Source organism: Dromaius novaehollandiae, chromosome 9, assembly GCF_036370855.1.
Source record: "Dromaius novaehollandiae isolate bDroNov1 chromosome 9, bDroNov1.hap1, whole genome shotgun sequence".
NCBI lineage: Eukaryota > Metazoa > Chordata > Aves > Casuariiformes > Dromaiidae > Dromaius > Dromaius novaehollandiae.
The window spans coordinates 17924587-17943507 of NC_088106.1; positions in this window are offsets into that span (position 1 = coordinate 17924587).

Consider the following 18921-nt stretch of genomic DNA (forward strand, 5'->3'; position numbering starts at 1 on the left):
TTCACCGTTTTTGATAACAAACCCTGAATTTGAAAAGTCATCCATGTACTATAGGATACTCAGGAAGTTTCAAAATTTTCTCTAATTGTTTTCTTTAAACCTGACAATATCAAACACCATAGTCTTTTCATTGATTTCTGAGCTCCTCTTCCATCCACATACTGCCAAACATAAGAAAGGTAGATAAACATTGAAGATGGAAGTGAAAAATGAACAGATGGGCTCATCTGCAATTATACCTCTGAAAAGACTGACAGCATCATGGAGATTTACAAACCTTCTGGAGATTAGACATTTGCTGATCACATAAAATGATCTCTAAAACTGTTTTCAACAAGTAATTGAAAACAGTAATTTTATATAGGATATAGCAAACTTCTCAATTCAGCAGCCATCCAACAAACAGGATACCATTATGAGTAGCCAAAATGTTATTGTGACTGTATGACTGGAGCAAGCAAATGCCTGATTCCAGAAAAGGCATTTCCCCCGACCACCTCTCAGGATTTCAGCCAAGTGAATAAACAGTTTTTAAATAAGTGCAATAGGGTGACTCACTAACAAGAATGAACGAAGGATTGCTTCTCTGGTCTTTCAGTAGGATGTCACAGTTATCTCAGTTTTCCCCTGCAACGAGAAAGACCAACTTTTCTTGGTAAAACTTTTTTGGTCAAATCTATGAGGTTCCTTCCTTTTCTGGATTAAATAAAACTAAACAAGTACTCTACTAGACCTGCCTCTTACATTTTTACAATCTTCTAGGGATCTTGTTTTTGTTCCCATAAGTAATATATGTGCATTTACACATGAGCGTGTGTGTGTATGTATTAAAGAGAGTGAGGAAGCAAGCACGTCCCTACAAAGCTGCAAGTGCTTGTATATTAAAGACTACATGTTCAACTACTTGGTAGAAATAAACCTAGAGTAAATGGAATTAAAAGCTCTGCCAATATCTCCCGCTTATCTTCATACTTTCCGCTAAGTATAACACACTGATTTTTCTACCACCTGCTCAGCTCCGATGGCTTTTTTCTAAAATGTCCCTCTTTCTCAGCAGGACTTTCAACAGCCTGCATGGGGATAAGTCTGGTTTACAAGTGTTGGCTGTACAACACAGAGGAAGAGAATTAAACTGTGTAATTTGCATAAACTGAATTTCAAATAGCAAGTACTTGCTACATGAAATTTTGTAAGTTGGACTGATAGTCACAATTTAAAGTCAGTTGCGACTAACAAAGTGCTTCACAAAAGTTTCCGTCAGTTTGTAAAGAATCCAAAAAGAAAATTGAAGGCACATCTTTGAAAACTCACAGCTGAAGCAGTTCTACTGACATCATTCCAGGAAATTCCTTAAACTTCTGGCTTCTAAGCCAAGCGGGATATAGGAGACACTGAAAATGGAATTGCTCCAAGGACAGAGGCCAGAAAACACCCAGGTGGGTGCATTAAGTTTGGAGTATTTCTCAAGCAAAAGAAGAAATATTTTGGAAAGCAAGTTTTCTGGGAAATATGAATAGAAAATGTTGTCAGAAAAGCCATCAGCAAGCAGTAAAAGCAAGATCATTTGTTTACCCAGTGGTAATACATTTCCATGCTTTTCACTGCATTAACCAAAGTTTTGACTGCAAAGTAACTGAAAATCCTTGAGAGACTTTGGAAGAAAAGAAAAAAAACAGAAAAAATCAAAACCCAAACCTGAGATCCAGCAAGGACAAGAGAGAAAGAAAATTACTCTGGTGTGAAGCAAAGACTTAAATCTAATTTCTCTGCAACCATTCTTTCATTCAGCCATAGAAAGAACTTTTCAGGCTAAAAAATACAAATTGGTTTAGTCTGAGAGAAATGGCATTTAAAATGGAGAAAAGGTTATAGGGTTTCACAAGTCAATTTCTAAGCCTTGCTCTGTGAGGCAGAATTAATACATGTGCGCTGTTCTGGGATTGTTCGTTCCCATTAAGGTGTGCGTAAAGAGGACTGGGTTTCTGAAAAACACCTTGAAAGAAACTCCAAGATCAATACAGGCAGTGTTTTTGAAGGTCCATGTTCATGAGACTTCTGGGATGAGAATGTCACAGAAATGTCCAAAAGGCATTTTGGAAAAAGGAGCAATGGAGTTCATCTAGCTTAAATCTCAGTATCTGTCTTCCAAAATACTTTTTTTTTTTGTGGGGGGGTGGTGGTGGTGAGGGGGATCCCCAACATAGGGAACTTAAAATACTTAAAATTATCACAATGAATTTCCATGATAATTTGGTTAATTTCTAACAGAAAAAGAGATCTGAAAAGGCATATAAAATGGAGAGAGAAAGTGGAAGCTGAAGTTCCAGCTAGAAAAAGGTACACATTTTTAACTATGAGAGTTATTCATTTTTAGAATAACTCATCTAGAGAAGTAGATTTTTTTACAAATTGAGATTTTTAAATAATTGTTAAACAATAATCTAGTTCAGTTAGGTGCTGTAAAAATGATACCAAAATACTTGTTTGTGATATGCAGAAAGATGGACTCAATGATTATAATAGAAAATTAGGGCTTAAAAACTATGAAGCTGTTAAGAGAAATGACATTGGGAGTAGCACAGGGAGGAAATTTTTAGTGCAAAAGAATAGAGTAGGAGACATGCCCACTTCCTCTTTTATCAGCTGTAGCTATTAAAAATGACTTGTATCTTCTTCAGGTAAGATAAATATTTTGGTAGCAAAACTGTTATTTCAGATTTTTTTTTCTGTTGTATAAATAGTTACAAGGCTTCCTGTGTCTTTCTCTTTCCAATATTTTTTCCATCTTTTCATTTGATACAAATCTCATTTCTTGCCCCTTTCACTTGAGCTCCGCAGGAGCCAAATTGCCAAATGGTTTATTAAATTCTTGCAAAAGGTTTAGATTCATCAATACTCCAAATATTTCTATTTCTATAACGCTGAATCATGCAGGGAGCCTCCATGCAGCATTTCTTTGCAGCAAAGAAAATGCTATAAAGTTGCACAGCTATTCTAGCTCTGAGGTCATTCAGAGCACAGTGGAATTAAAATTACAATCTGCCACACAACCCTTTTGTAACTGAGGTGGGGAAAAAGGGAAAGGAAATTGAAAAGATGGAAACGCATGGGGTATTTAGGGCTGAGGTTATCACCTCAATTACACAGAAGAGTAAAACAAAACGAATGCAGGTAGATAAGGTCGAAATGTAGTCTGATATTTCTGCATAGCTTAAAGGACAAAGAAAAAGGATTTATTCAGAAAGTTCTCCTTACATTTCTGTATAAAATACTCTCTCTCAAATAACCAGATAATATAGGTTTAGCTACTGGTAGAGTGGGGACATACTGGCATGCTACACCTTTCACCCCACCAGCAGTGTCCCTACACTGCTTCCAGGGGAAATTTCCAAATTCCAGATTATTTTTCTCTTTAAAACCTTAAACCTTTTTTTTGAAAAAAAAAAAAACTTAAACATATAACCCACATTTTAAATTTATGAAGCTTATCTGAAACACATTTTTACATGCAGTCTTTTCTTCTGTAAAGGGTAAGAGAGACCTGAGGAAGACTGGAACAATATGAGGTGAGTTTTGCTTCCTCTCCCTTTTGTATGTATACTGGGGATAAAAAGGGGCATCTGCTGGGCTCCCTACTTAGTAACTCGAATGAGAATTATGTTCACCAATGAATGCTGTGGAAGCCCTGCCACAATGAGCTAGAGAACCACTAAAATGGAGAAGCAGAACTGCTTCTTCTCTCACAGCCCAGTCAGTGCACTTCCCACCAGCATTTCCTCTCTTTCTTAATATAAATACAGCCTTGACTGCCTCTTTGCTTGTCCTTTGCAGAAATGCATCCTTTCACTCAGAAAGGGAAAAGAGAAGGTTATCTTTTGAGCCTGTCATACAACAGGCCAGCCTGTCTAACTTGCAAGGTCAGAAGATTCAAAAAAATGAGGTTTTTCTCTTATTTTCCAATGAAGTGGAATGATAAGTGTTTTTTTACCTGATGAACGGAGCTGATAAGGATGTCTACTGTATTTTTTTCTCTTTTTTCCTCTTTTTCTTTGGCTTCCAGAGATAAGAATGGAACTTTCAGCTTGGCGTTAAGCCAAGCTGTGAAAGGATCTGCTGATTATGGGTAATGTTTTTATTCAAATAAGCAGTGCCTCTGAAGCAAACAGAAATGTTGCCTACGTGTGGCGAATAGAATTTAATTCTATCTTTTAAATGAATGTACATATCACATAAAAGTGTATTTACATATTCTGATCACTAATTCCATTTGTACTTTCACCATTGACCTGCAAAAGAAGAATCTGCACCCACAACGATGACTCAAAGTCAGCTGTTAGGTTAGATAATAGAAAAGCTGTCTTTCCCTTAATCGCATGAGTTTGTGGGACAACATAAACTGTCACAGTAATGGATCAGAAAATAAAGGAGTTGCAAATGTCACATTAAATACAAACGTGAAAAAGACTGGCAATTCACGTATATTGTGAATTGCAAACCAATGTTCTTGGTGCAAGTAGGAAAGGCCTGCGTACCTCTGAAACAGCCCAGTGGCTGTATCTGTATTTGTGAGGGGAATATATATAACTCAGTCTTGATGCTTGCAAGTTCCCCATGGTCACATCCCAGGCATCCACTGGGTGCCCATAGCGGCATACAGAAAGCAGGGAGCTTTGGTAGCGCTCCTTTAAGGACCTAGTCCTGGTGCTCAAGCAACAGGAACTGCTGAGCACACCAGTGAGCACATTTCCTTTGCAGTGTAGACACTACCAATGTGAGACAGTTTGCCAGAGGTATTTTCTACATGAATTAGAAGTAAGTGAGCTATGCCAAACTCTGAGATGCTAAATTATGACAAAACCTGGTTCCCTACCAGATCTTTATTGGCATCTTCTATTCGGAGCTGCTGAGAGCAATTCCAGCTCCACCCGATCTCCTTACTCTGCACACAGAAGAGATGGAGCTCCCTTACCTCTGACTGATCATCCTCTCCACATCGCTTATGATTTGGCAGACCTCTCCCTAAGACCTCTGCTCTAAACTATCTCACCATAGGGACCTCACTGAGGTCCCAGCTCACACAGTCATTCACCTATGCAAGCCATTTGATCAACCTTGTTTCCTTTCTACAAACCTTTTCGGTTCTAATACTTCCCTCCGGAGATGGGGGTGGGAGGCACCAGAAAAGCACATGCTGTGCACGGTGTGGATGAACAATGTATTTATGCAGCGGTGTAACAATTCTTTTTAAATTATTTTTTCTTTATTCCTTCATTAATAATTCCTAAAATGTGATTTACTTTTTGACATTCAGAAAACATTGAGTTGATACTTTTCTTAGAAATATCTGTAACTATCCCAAGGTCTTGCTTTTGACAGGTAATGAGTCCAGAGCTCTTCATTTTGTATGTGGAACTCAAATTGTTTTCTTCTTCTGTGTCACTTTACATTTATCTACACGGAATTTCACCTCTCTTTGTACCACTCAGCCTTATAAACTCCTGCAATTGTTCTTGCCCTTTCTACTTTAATTAACTTCCTATCAATGGCAAATGCTGTCATATCACTGCTCGGTCCTTTTGCCAGATCGATTAATATGTCAAAATGCAGAGATATATGCTTTTATTCTAGCATATAAATCCAAATCTAGAAGTATAAAGTACTTCTACACTCCAGCAGCAGTTGGAGTATAGCCTCTCTTACACACGTTTCTGCATTTAACAGAGGAGGTAGAAGACTTAATATGAATCAACTTATCTTTAGTTATGGGAATACTACTAAGTGAACAAAAAGTTGATTTTATCAAAATAGAATTATAGATTTTAAAGTTCTTTTAAATTAAGAAAAATGAAATTATCAAATAAGCAGTCTTTTGAGTAAATTCCCCTCAAACACATTTTTTAGAAAGTTTTGAATATAGCACTGTGATGATTTCAGAATAATGTCATATTTATTTTCTTCATAATATGTAATTCAGCAAAAAACAATGAAAATTAACAAAATACTTTGGTATAGCTGGATTTGAATTTTATTATTTAAAAATTTAGTATAATTTTAGCATTCTGCTTTAGTATAATTTTAGTATTAAAAATTTTGGCCAAATTGAAAAATATTTTCCAGTCCTTTGCAGCAACACCCAGTTCTAGTCTTGTCAACATATCTATAGCTAATATGTTACTAGGTTTTCATTTGACATATTTGATTTTTAAAAAGATATCTAAAAAATATGTTGCCAATATAAAACAAAAATGATAACAATACTGACTGCATATAACAGGTACTTTTAATAATTCCCTTCCAAGTTTAAAATATAAAAAAGTTTTTTTTCCTGTGAAATGTAAAAATATGTGTAAGATTTGACATCATTTTTTATGTTTAAAACTTTTTTGTTTTTATTTTGCCAATATCTCTTTGTCCACATCCATTCAGCAATAGATCAGAATGAAAAAATATAGCTGACATTTCTGTAAACGAGAACTGCAGACTCAGTGGTGACAAAATATTTGTGAATCCAATTGCAATGAATCTAAAAAATTCTGAAAATATCTACTTTATTCCTTTCAACAGTTTTGAAATGAAACATTATCTTAACCAAAATATTTCATTTAGACATTTTATTCTGTTTCAATTTTTAATATTTTTAAACTGCCAACATGAAATGGAACTTTTTTAATGTAGATTCATTTTTTCTGCACTTTCAACTTTCAAAAGAACAGTGCTTAGCTCTTCTTCATACCATTAATTCTAGTATTTATTCTTCTGGTGATCAAAAGAAACAATTATGTCTTGTTAACTCTGAAAACTTCTGAGGACTAGCAAAAATAGTCAAAAGTAAATATTAAGCAAAATGAAAACACCCTCAAGAATGGAGAATTGTAGGCTAGGCTTCAAGCTTAATGAAAAGAAAGTGGTTGAGCTATGTCACTGATATACAGAGGTTATTAGAGGTGGTAAGTAAACCTTACCTACACAGCACTGTGCTTCATATACCTTCTGATAAGTTTATGTGCCATACAAAAAATTAAAATTAATTTTAAAGTCTATCATCAAGGTGACCTGATATTACAAAGACTGTCTTCATTCACATTGAAATATATTTGAAACATACTATTTATTAATGTCACAATATCTTACTCTTAAATGTTAGAGAGAATCTCACTCTGTAACGAACTATAATTAGTTTTGTGACACTTCAGAAATACTTTAGTTAAGCAACTGTCTTCAGGTGTTTTATTTTGGATATTAAAAGGAATTAAAATGAAGCAAAAAGGTTTGAGCTGTATAATTCTAAGTCTTACACTTCGAAAAAAAGAGTAGATAACATTTCGAGGGGGTTTGAGAATTTTTTGCATGACTATACTATTAATCATCAGCAAAAATCGCTAGCTTGGATACAAGAGTGATCTGAAAATGCTAGAAACATTCAAAGTTAAAAAACAGTTCATTTGTTCAGCTTTCTCAAAAGGATGGTGCTTTTGATTAATAAGATTCAACTGTCAAGAAATTATTGACAAAATCATAGCTTATTCCCAACTGCCTAAGAATATAATTTCTTCATCTGTCAGTAAGTAATTCTATCACACACGGCACAGTCAATCTGCCTATGCAAAGCACACGCTGATGACAATTACACTTGTTATACCTATACAGGCTTTCAAGTCTTTCATTCAGTGTATTTGGTAAGAGATCTTCAACTTTGTTCTCAGATCACCAATTATAAAACATTTTCCCGTAGAAGTGAGACCCCATGATAAGCAGAGTTAACTCACGGGAAAAAATTTTTTTTGTTACCTTTCATAGCGTTCTTAAAACTCACCTAAGGATTTACAGATAACATCCTGAAAACCACTGAAGCCCTTTCCTCAGTACATCTGTGACTGTGCATAGTCCTGGTCAGGTTGAGCACAGCAACAGGACAAATTGCCCTCTGTCTCCATGTGGCTTCACAGGAATCAGTCGTGGCTGAACTTCTAAACCCAGAATAATGAGAACAAAATGATGCAGCCTCAGTGGATGAGGTGATGACTATTTTAGGTGATGATGGGCAAAACACCCTAAAGCGGAGTAAGATCAGGAATATAAAGCACAAGTAGCGTGAACATCAAATCCTTTGCTAGAGGTAGAAATGAACCAAAATAGAGCAGATGACATTTCAGTCAGGTGAGATGAAAGTAGTATAATAGCTTTAACACTGAAAGATAACTCAAGGAAAGTGGAACAGTCAATAACCTGATACAACACAGTATGGGTCTTCTCACGCACATGTACTTCAGTGTACTTTAATGATTAGTTACATGACTTTTCGCAAAGGTGCCTCTCTGTCATTAACTATGACACAATCATTTCTATCTCTACCTTAAACCAAATAATACTTTTTAGCAAATAAAAAGTGTAAGCAGTTAGCTGCTTCAGATCAAGTGAAATGAGGTTGTTGACAGTGTTATTAAAATACAAGAGCAATTGTCCCTATGAAGGGAAATAGAGAAATGCAAAAAGAGAGTCTTCAACCTAATTTGGAAAGGTACATTCTTATTGGTAAGAACAGGGATTTAAGAAATTGCAGTAATAAGTGTTAAATATTTAAATCTCAGTACTTTGCAACAATAATTTGTCCTTTAGTTTTTATTGTTTAAGTGGTAACAAATCTGAAAATCCTTTCTGACGTCTCTTAAAAAAAGTTTGAAATATCACCAAAAAGGATCTATTTCACAGAATCAAAAAGTCACTGAGGTTGGAAGGGACCTCCGGAGATTGTCTAGCCCAACACGCCTGCACAAGCAGGGTGAGCTAGAGTGGGTTGCTCACAGTTTTGGATATTTCCAAGGAGGGAGACTCCACAACCTCTCTGGGCAACCTGTTCCAGTGGTGAACCACCCTCACAGTAAAAAAGTCTTATGTTTAAATGGAATTTCTTATCTTTCAATTTGTGCCCACTGTCTCTTATCCTGTCACTGAGTGCCACCGAGAAGAGCCTGGCTCCGTTCTCTTTACCACCTCCCATCACATATATATACACATGCACAAGAACCCTTCTGAGCCTTCTTCAGGCTAAAAGACTCAGCTCTCTCAGCCTCTCCTCAAATGACAGATACTCCAGCCCCTTAAACATCTCCATGGCCCTTTGCTGGACTGACTCTAGTAGGTCCACATCCCTCTTGTACTAGGGAGCCCAGAACTGGACCCAGCACTCCAGATGTGGCCTTATCAGGGCTGAGTAGAGGGGAGGGATCACCTCCATGAACCTCCTGGTGACACTCTTCTTAACACAGCCCAGAAGGCTGCTGGCCTTTGCCATGAGGGCACTTTGCTGGCTCATGGTCACCTTGTTGTCCACCAGGACCCCCAGGTCCTTCTCTGCAAAACTGCTTTCCAGCCGGTTAGATTCCAGCGTGTACTGGTGCATGGGGTTATTCCTCACCTGGTGCAAGACTTGGCTTTTCCCATTATTATAGTGATTTGGTAGGTTAGGGATATGTTACATTTGGAGGCCCTCAACTCAGTAGACATTTCACGAGGCAGTTCAGTAGCTACCTCCTGTGTGCACCACATCTAGACATAAGATTTTCCCCCTCTTTCACCAGCAAGTCTATGTAAAAAAGTCTCAGAAACAGCCCTGACTTTCCCAAATAATCTGCTCTAGCTTGTGTTCAGTCACATCTGCTTCCTTTTGAAGAAATACTGCACAAACGTCACAACTAATGAAGAATGAGCTGGATGCCAGTGCTCTTTCAACATCATCAGTAGGACTGATCATTATCATCTACTCAAATACACTGCTTACGGTGGTAGATACTTAGGCCTCCAATACTGAAATCTTTATCTTCACTATCTCTCTTTTTTTTTTTCTTTCAGAGCAATCTTAAATTTAAGAGGAAATATTTTGGCAGCTAGTATGTATTTGATTAAACGAGCCTGCACTAGTTTGACAAGTAGTTGCTAAAGTTGGAATTCAAAAAGACATTTAAGCACCTGTCTCCTCAGATTGAATTTTACTTATTAAGAATTTCTTCTATGAACTTCTTAATTCCCATAGAATATTTATAGCTTCCTGGTCAGATAACAAGTTTGTATAAACACCAAGTAACTCCTGCAAACGATCTATAACCACATATTAATTATTGATCTTTCCAGTTGTACTGATTTTCTTTCTTCCAAGAAAAAAGATGCCTATTCACATGACTTCTGCGAGAAAGTTATATATGTCTTAAAATATAATTGAGCATTATGAACGTCTTTAACCATAACTGACTGGGTATGCCTCCCTAGTTGTAAACGGTAATAAAATATATACCTCACCTCCTTTTATATTCTTTTCAAGCACTTCCTTACAGTAATTTACCACAAGGGAAAAACAAAGAAACAAAAATCAATGATTTGTGTCCATTTGAAATATACAGTTTTGCAAAGAGAGTAAACAAGCGCTTATCTGACTTAGTGTGACATACAGCATGGAAACTCAACTGATTTCAGTGAAGTCATGAGTAGGAGTGGAAGATGCAATATTCACCCAAAATAAATTTACCCAGGTCCCTTTCCCAAGCTATCCTTCTGCTTCCCCCACTACTCCTGAGTGACCCTGATAATAAACAAGTAATTCCATGAAACCAGAATTAGCAGGGCCTATTTTCCTGCAGAGCTGTGTTTCATGGATAACTGCTTTTTGTGTTAGTTCTCTCTGAGGCCTTTCTTACAGTTGTGACATTTTTAAAGTGTTTCTCTTTCCTTCTGATATCTAATAAGAATTGACCTCAACCTTCAATTATTTCCCCAGAGAGGGCACTGATAAGGTCTCTTCCCTCTACGTGGCCAGCCATTTTAACGCCACTGAAATTAACTCTTGAGTAGCTTGAGTAGCTTGAGACTTCTACCCATCTGCTATAGTTGCCTGAAATTGGGCAACAGGTTCAAGAATTGAGGGCACACATACGTACATAAAAAAGCCTCCACAGAAATGACAAGTGACACAAGGAATGACACTCCAAACTACTTCTGTGGTTTTGTTTTGTTTTTTTAAGTTAAATAGGGTACTGCAGACTATGTCAGTGACTAGAAAAAGTAGCTACTGTCTCTTAAAACTCTCATCTGCACTTGAAACATGTTTCTTTATTACCTAAACAGACCATTAAAAGTCATAGAGAGCAAGTAAAATTCAATTTCCCATGAAATCTAGAGCATATCTGTAAGCATATATATGTGTGCTTGCACATGTGTATGCAAATGTTTTTGCATTTAAACACAATAGTCTATTATGAATGGTCATTTTCAAATCCTCTTGGAAGATAGTCTCCAAGTTATCCATGACTTCTTTCCAATAACTTCCTAATCTCTGCCATTTACTGGTAAAGGCAGCATTCAATCATACTGAAATTACTAAAATCCTGCCACCGTGCCTAAGAGAGATGTATTACTAGTGCAAGCATATGAAAATATGAATGCAAAGAATATTGTTAAAGCTCACAGAAAAGAATTTATGTTTTCTTGTGATACTGCATATTAAACAATCATATACTGCATCATACATATAAAATCAATTTTAGGTGTTGCAGAGGTGTAGAAAGAATGGAGAATGAGGCAATTTGAGCTGTAGAAACAGTAGAAAATGGTCCCTCTCCACATGGATTTGGAGCAGAATGCAGTTCTTTGGTGCTGGCAGGAGAGCCCATGCAGCTAAGCGGGATGGAAGGAAAGAGACTTTTGGGCTGGGGCTCCTATATAATTTGCTTCCCTCCACAATACCTCCTCATTTTTTTGCCCTGAAAGCTGGACCACTTGGACTTATGCATACATTTGCCTATGATTTCTAGATGTCCAAAGCCCGTTCAGAGCAATGGCCAGTCATGTCTCCAGCCAGAGCGCTGGGCATCCAGAAATCCCGTAGAGACCTGCTGTGCGTCATAGATGAGGTATAGACAGCCTGATAAATCCAGGCTGTGCTGGACATCATCTTCACATGCATCACAGACCCACACCTGCAGTAATGCCAGCCCACCGTGTTTGGGGTGCTGGGGGTGAGCTATGCAGCATGTGCTCACTAAGGCAGCCATTCCCCGGAGGTATCCAGCTTGCTTGGCATGGGCTCCATAGCACTGTGCAACATTTCTGACTAAAAAACCTGGATAGTACTTATTAATATTGAAAATACACAAAGAATACATTATGTTTCAGCATGGAATATTACAAGAACTATGGCATTTATTTAAAAGGTGGGAGTATCCCTTTTTCCACATTACAGTTTCTAGAATACAGATGACAAGACTCTTCTGCATAGCACATGAACAGAAGGAGCAGGCAGGGCAGTTACCTGTTTTCCTATTTTATTCTCCAGTAATGGCTAGAATTAGAAATGCTTGTTAATTAACATATTACAGGTCCTGGAATTCTAACAATGAGAATTAGAGTAATGCTGGTAGGACGGGGGCTGTCTTTGTGGGCTGACACACATGAACTCTAGGTTCTTGCCATGGCAGCCGTCAAGAGAGCACACGGGTATCTTGGCAGCCTAGACGGCAGGTGGTTGGTAGGATTTCTATTTATTGTTTGTTTTATAAACAGGCTATGTAGCTCTTTAGCTGGAATATTTTTGTTTCTGACATTCTACAGCAAAGATCAAAACCCAGAAAGAAACATTAGTTTTTCTTCTTAAATTCTATACAGGCATTTTTCACAGATGCAGCAACACTGTGAGGGTATCATGAACTGTGGAGTTGATTTTTTCTTTCTTTTTTTTTTTTGTTTGTTTCTTGTTTTAACTGGGCAAAAAGGATGAAGTAAATGGAAAAGCAGCTTTTCTTCCAAATTTGCTGCTTCCTGTGTTCCCTGGATGGCAACAACAGCAGATATGTTGATGTAGAATGATACACCTGACACCATCGCATTAGCAATGTGGTCTGCTCTGCTCATTTTCACCAAGACCTGCTGGGTAATTTTACTGAGGTCAACTTATTTTTAGGAAGGCCTCTCAGTGGGAAGCGGGGCTCCCCATGCCACCTTTGAAATTCACAGTACGCTGGCACATTGCAGCGGCTCTCCAAGAGCCTGGAAGAATAATCAGCACTACAGGAGCTTCTGCAAAAGTCAGGGAAAGATGTGTTTTAGCTCTCTGTAGAGGTCCAAGCAAAAGGCATTCACCACACAGCTCCAAAGCAGGGCCTATGTTTTTTGCAGCTGAGGGAGTTCAGAAAAATGTCCAAATCTAACCTGACACTGGCAAAATTCAGAAAGAAAGAAAAGCACTAATCAAGACCCCAAGCAGCAGTTGCGGTTCCTTTCATTACAAAATAGAAACAAGCAAAACAACTGCTCCAGAAAACATCTTACCAAGATGACGGAGAGAGAAGACTGTAATACTGGCATGAGTAACCCTTTGAGCACTGAACTAAACAAGGGTTTATGGTTGCACTTTATGCCATCATTTTGCAAGAAGGTGTTTATCTTAAAAATACCAACTGATACTTAATTTTTCTTTGCTCAGAAATTTGGTTACAACTACATGCAAGATTTTATCATCCAAATAGACACAAGAACACTAACACAACCACAGCCTAAGAATACAGCTTGCAGCAGATCTGCTTCCCTACAACCAAAACGCACCCTGAGCACTTTGGGACTAGTTTATACTGCACTCATGAGTAGATCTTGCCTCTATAAGAATATTTATTATCCACTATATGACCAAAGAGTTAGGAGCCTTTTTATTGTATTGTCTTATGTACAGCTATTAATGCAGGAGCAGGAAATTATGCAGACTCAAATTACCAAAAAAAGATTCAACAATATAAATACTAGCAGCATGAAAACATTTTGGACTCTGCTTCAGCACAGATATTTATATAGACTTTTGAAATCATATATCTCAAACAATTGTTCTGCATCTGAACAGGCCCTGAAACAGCTACTCTCAAATACCACCATATCTCAGATATTTTGCATTATTTTCTTTGTTAAGAATTTCCTATCAGCTACCATCTTTGTCAGTTTTTATAATCTTCCATTCAGGGTAGGATTTCTTCTGAAATGTTTATTTAGCTAAGTCTGAAAGAGGCTTAGTGTCAGTTACTTATTTCATCTGTAATCCCTTAAAATAACAGTTAATATTTCTTCCTCTCCTGGTGTAAAACTGGGCTGAGTACACCTCCACAGGAGAGAAGCATCAGAGGTAGGAGTTAATGTGTTACCAGCATTTTTCTCCTTGCCATGTCCAGTGGCCATAGAAACTATGGGAGATCAGAAGGTGGACTGTGAAATGGCTACCAGAAAGAGAGAGAGAAAAAACAGCCACACACCTTCCCATATGCACAAGCAAACGACTAATCAAAACAGAGGAAAATAAAAGCAAAAGCAACTATCCAAAGCTTAGTCTAAAAGTTAGGGCTAAAAATGAAAACCATGGTAGTAACACTGGCCTGGTGATTTTTCTTTTTCCCCTCGGAAAAGGCCATTTGGTAAATAAAAAGTCTAAAAAAATACTGATTTACAGAATCCCTAAATATCCATGGATTCTAATATTGCTTTTACAACTCTTGGTAGAACGCAATTATTCCTAAGTTAGTTCTCTAAAAGGAAACAACTTCTTCAGAGAATTTATTATTTTCATTCAAAACTCATGAGTCTGAGGGATGACTGAAAGACAATCAATCACATTTCAGTGAGAGATCTTGTAACAGCTTCCACAATAACAACATGAGTGATAATAATGAGTGTATTCCCTTGGAATTTTCAATGAGTAAGATATTCATAGGATGGCTTCAGGAGAAAGCACTTCCATTTTTCCCCACAGATTTTTCTAAATATATGACATAACAATAAAACCAAAGCTTTCTGTACTTCCTTGTATGCAAGAGTAAGTCCTGAAACGTAAAAAAAAGCTCAAAAGCATCAATTTAGAGGCTATCAACTGTTCACATTTAAAATATTATCTACTCTTGTGTTTCTATTTTCGCACATTACTGCATTGCTGAGGAGGTTTATGGTGATGGTCTCCAACTGCTATTTATGATCACTGGCACATTCACTGTGAGAGGTCAAACTCTAAGAATTATCACTCCATCCTGGTAACAGAAAAGAGAACTTCAGCATCCAGCTGATAGCTATGTTATGCTGAAAATAATGGAATAGTATGATTTTCAGAATATTCACAAAATCTAAATTACTGGATATTTCCAGATCTCCCAGCAGTTCTCCTTCACTCTCCTCATACTGGCCATGGATGAGAATGTAGGTTTTAAACATGAAGCACTATCGTAAGGCCTGTTGTCTTTGGAGAGCTGATTATTTGGGTTGTAAACCATGTGTACAAAGTCAACCTCCTTTCATTTTAACTGAAAGAGGCACAGACCATCTCTTCCTAACACAGCTAATGCGTTGTCTTTTGAACTTCCTACTGAGTTAAAACTTCCTTGGATGCCAACAAAAGCTTTTAAAAAACCATTCTCCAAGATGTGTTCATTCTCTCTCTCTCTCCCTCTCCCCCTTATTTATTTATATTTTAATCTGTTCTTATAACGAGTCATTTTATATCTCCTTGGCTGTAGGCCAGCACAGACACAGCTGCTTTGCCATGTGCCCATGGAGTCTGATGTTACCTGAACGGGCCTTTCCCATTCGTTTTCCAACTCCCGATCTCCGGTCCCTCCCTTCTGTTCTGGACTCTGTGCTTCTCATCTCCAAACATGGAGTTTATAAACCCCAAACAACATGTCCTTCTCGCTCGCTTGTGTGGAAGGGCTGTCTCTCTGGTGAGGAAGGGGCTGGAAGTAGACCCCATCCCTCTGTCCGTTCTCCACCTCTGCCCACCGGCATTTCCATTTTGTCTTTCTGTTCTGCATCACTTTGTTCCTCCTCCTTCTGAAGGTCTTTGTATTTTAGAGCATATATGAAAAGTCATTGGGTATTCTGTGTACACTGCTGTTTTGCAGAGCTCTAATTATTAATGCATTTAGCATTCAGAGTTCAGAATTCAAGCCTTTTGACAAATTATTAATCACAAAGATCAGAAGCTTAAAAATAACAAAATGAAAAGCCTATTTGTGGCCATGCGCATGTTAATCTTTGTTATTCAGCAGCTATGCTTTTTGACAGGAATACTAACACAAATCATGCAGCAGGAAATTTTCTGTGTGAGAACCTATTTTCTGAATGACATGCAGATTGTTAGGAGGCCTCCTGCCTCTCTCAGCTTTCCATCAGCTTCTCCCTGGCCCATTTTCTTGAAAGAGCAAATCAATGTCAACTTACTTTTTCTCACTCATCTGGCCTCCTCTAATCTGCTTGTTAGGACTGTATAAAGAAAAACTAAGTTACTTACTGACTAAGGAAGTCCTGGTTTTCTTCTCCTGTTAGGTACTGAACAACGAGAACATCTTCCTTTCCCATTTAGAGCTTTCTGTATATCTTCATTCACGGTGCTAAGTGTCTGCAACCTTAGGAAAATATTGCTTATTGGCAAAGAGAAAAGAATTAAAGAAATGAATTCCTGAACCACAATTATGTCATCTTATTTCGTTCACTTTTAAAAGAGAAGGGGGGAAAAGGGAAGAGTATTAAAAAGCTAAATGTCCTCAGACCCCTCTAGAAACAGAGCTGTAGGTAATGACTCTTCAATTACAGTTTCCCAAATTGACTGTACCATTGCACCTTAGGAGCATCTCCTGCAGCCTGCACATCCATCAGTTGCTTATTAACGTGTCAGTGGGACAGGGCACTAAGTTTTACTCAAATTTTCAAGTATAGCGCATTGACTGCTTCTACTTAGATCTTCGGCTAGCTTTTTGTCAAAAGGGAAAGTTGAATCAGTTTGGTACTATTCTTGATAAATCTGTATTGGCTGCTTCTTATCACCTTATTAAGACTCATAAGTGTCTGGTCACTGTTAACCATTTTGTGAAGACAGAAGGAAAAGGGAAAAGGAACGCCTTCTCTCTGGCATCCACTATTTTCTCTCCTTCCCATTCATTTAGAGGTCTGACTCCTTTCTTTGTTCTGTTTTTCATCTTATCTGTTTTTCTTTCCTTTATCTCTCTTGCTAATCTCAACACACTTGGCATTTTAGCCTGCCCAATTTTATTGCTACACATTTTCAATAGCCTATGAGAGTCATCTGCTCTTTTTTCCATTTTCATATGTCTCCTTTTGTATTAAAGATACCACGACACAGCCAAATTACCTTTCATTACCTTCTCACTTTCCTCTGCTTTTAGACAGTTGGCTCTCGTATCAATACAACCTAGGTTAATCATGCTTGGATTCAGGTATTTGGACGCTTTTGTGCCTTCAATGAATCTTGGTTTGTCAATTATTTGCAATATAGTCCTTCCACTCCACTTTCTGCGCACCTGGTGACAGCAAGTTGAGGTGAGAAGCTAGCCACTCGGTATACCAGCCATTTGAAATAGGCCTTTAAATACCTGTAGTTACAATCCCTAACACTACTATAATTTTACTTGGGAAATGATGTAATTTGTGTGCGTTTTCAATTCTCACTTAAAGTGTAGACAAACTACAACACTGGCTAGAAATGAAATTTTAAGGTTTAAGAACTTTCTGAGTCTTATCAAAGCATATTACACCTCCAGGTAAGGGTTTCAGTTGAGGACATAACTAATGCTCTATGGGTATAACCCAGACTAATTAACTGCCTCTGCCAGCTGCAGTTTTTGAACAAGGCACAAATACTATGTACACTCTTCTCATTTTAGCAATTTAGCTTGTGATGATTCAATGAGCATAAATGATCCAGGTCCTCAGAGCCAGAAAACTAGTTGGCTACGTACAGCAATGGCACCCGTTAATTCATATTCTTTCTTCTATTATAATAGCATTTATTACTAATATAAAACCTATAGACATGAGTAAGATTGTCACTGTCACCAGGAGAATCCAAAAACTGATAATTCTGTGACAGTTACTTTTACATTAAGATTGCAAATGACTAGATGTAGCTAATTAAACATCACTCAGGAATCTTACATCAGCAAGCACAGATACTTTATCAGAAACCTCCTCGTGAATATGAGAACTGAAACATATTTGATGTTCATAGACTGATAACTGCAGACACTTAGACATATGAAAAAGAAGCAAAAACAATGCTATATTGCAGATGCCCTATTGTGTAGGACTACTAAGATAGGACTCTGCAGAGGTGGTTTGCATTATGCCCGTGATTTGCTCTGTAATGTTTTGTAACTTATTTTGGTCCTTCTTTCTGCTCTCTTTGATCATGGCACAAGGATTACTTTTGCCTACACATTTGTATAGCACTGCTGAAAACTGGGCCCTGATCCTCAATGAAGCTTCAAGGTCCTACCGTGGGGAAAAAAAAAAGACAAAAAATCAAAATCAAAAAAGAAAGAAACAAACAAACCAAAAAATGCCCCCAAAATAAATGCCTTCCCCCAACTCCCCAAACCATACAAAAATATACATTCTGTAGAGCTGTATAGCATTATTGGTTCTTAGCTGTAGCAGCTGCTGTGCTTTTCCAATACACAAGAAATCCACTTATGTCAATAGGAATACTTAGCCACTGCAGTAAATACATGCCTTATCTTGAGCACCATGCCAGAAAGCTGCTTCTGTCTGTGATGTGTAGAAAAGCAACAATTACGCTCATTTAATTGATCTGATACAAGTGTATCTCTGAAGCTAACATATACAGAGATATCATCACCTAATCTATTAGGGCAATATTGGCATTTGCAAAAAGTGCTTTCTAAAGATTAAGATGAAACAAAGTTGGGATTGATTTAAGTATTCAAAATGGTTTTATTCTCTGGTTTTACACTGTAGTGACTGTCATTTCTGAAAGTCAGATTGATTTAAATTGATTCACAATAGAGTTGTTATTTAATTACCCTGCACAATTGCTGTATACGAAACATTGATTACTGGAAGAGGTCTCTATTGCAAAACCTTACAGCAAAGAGA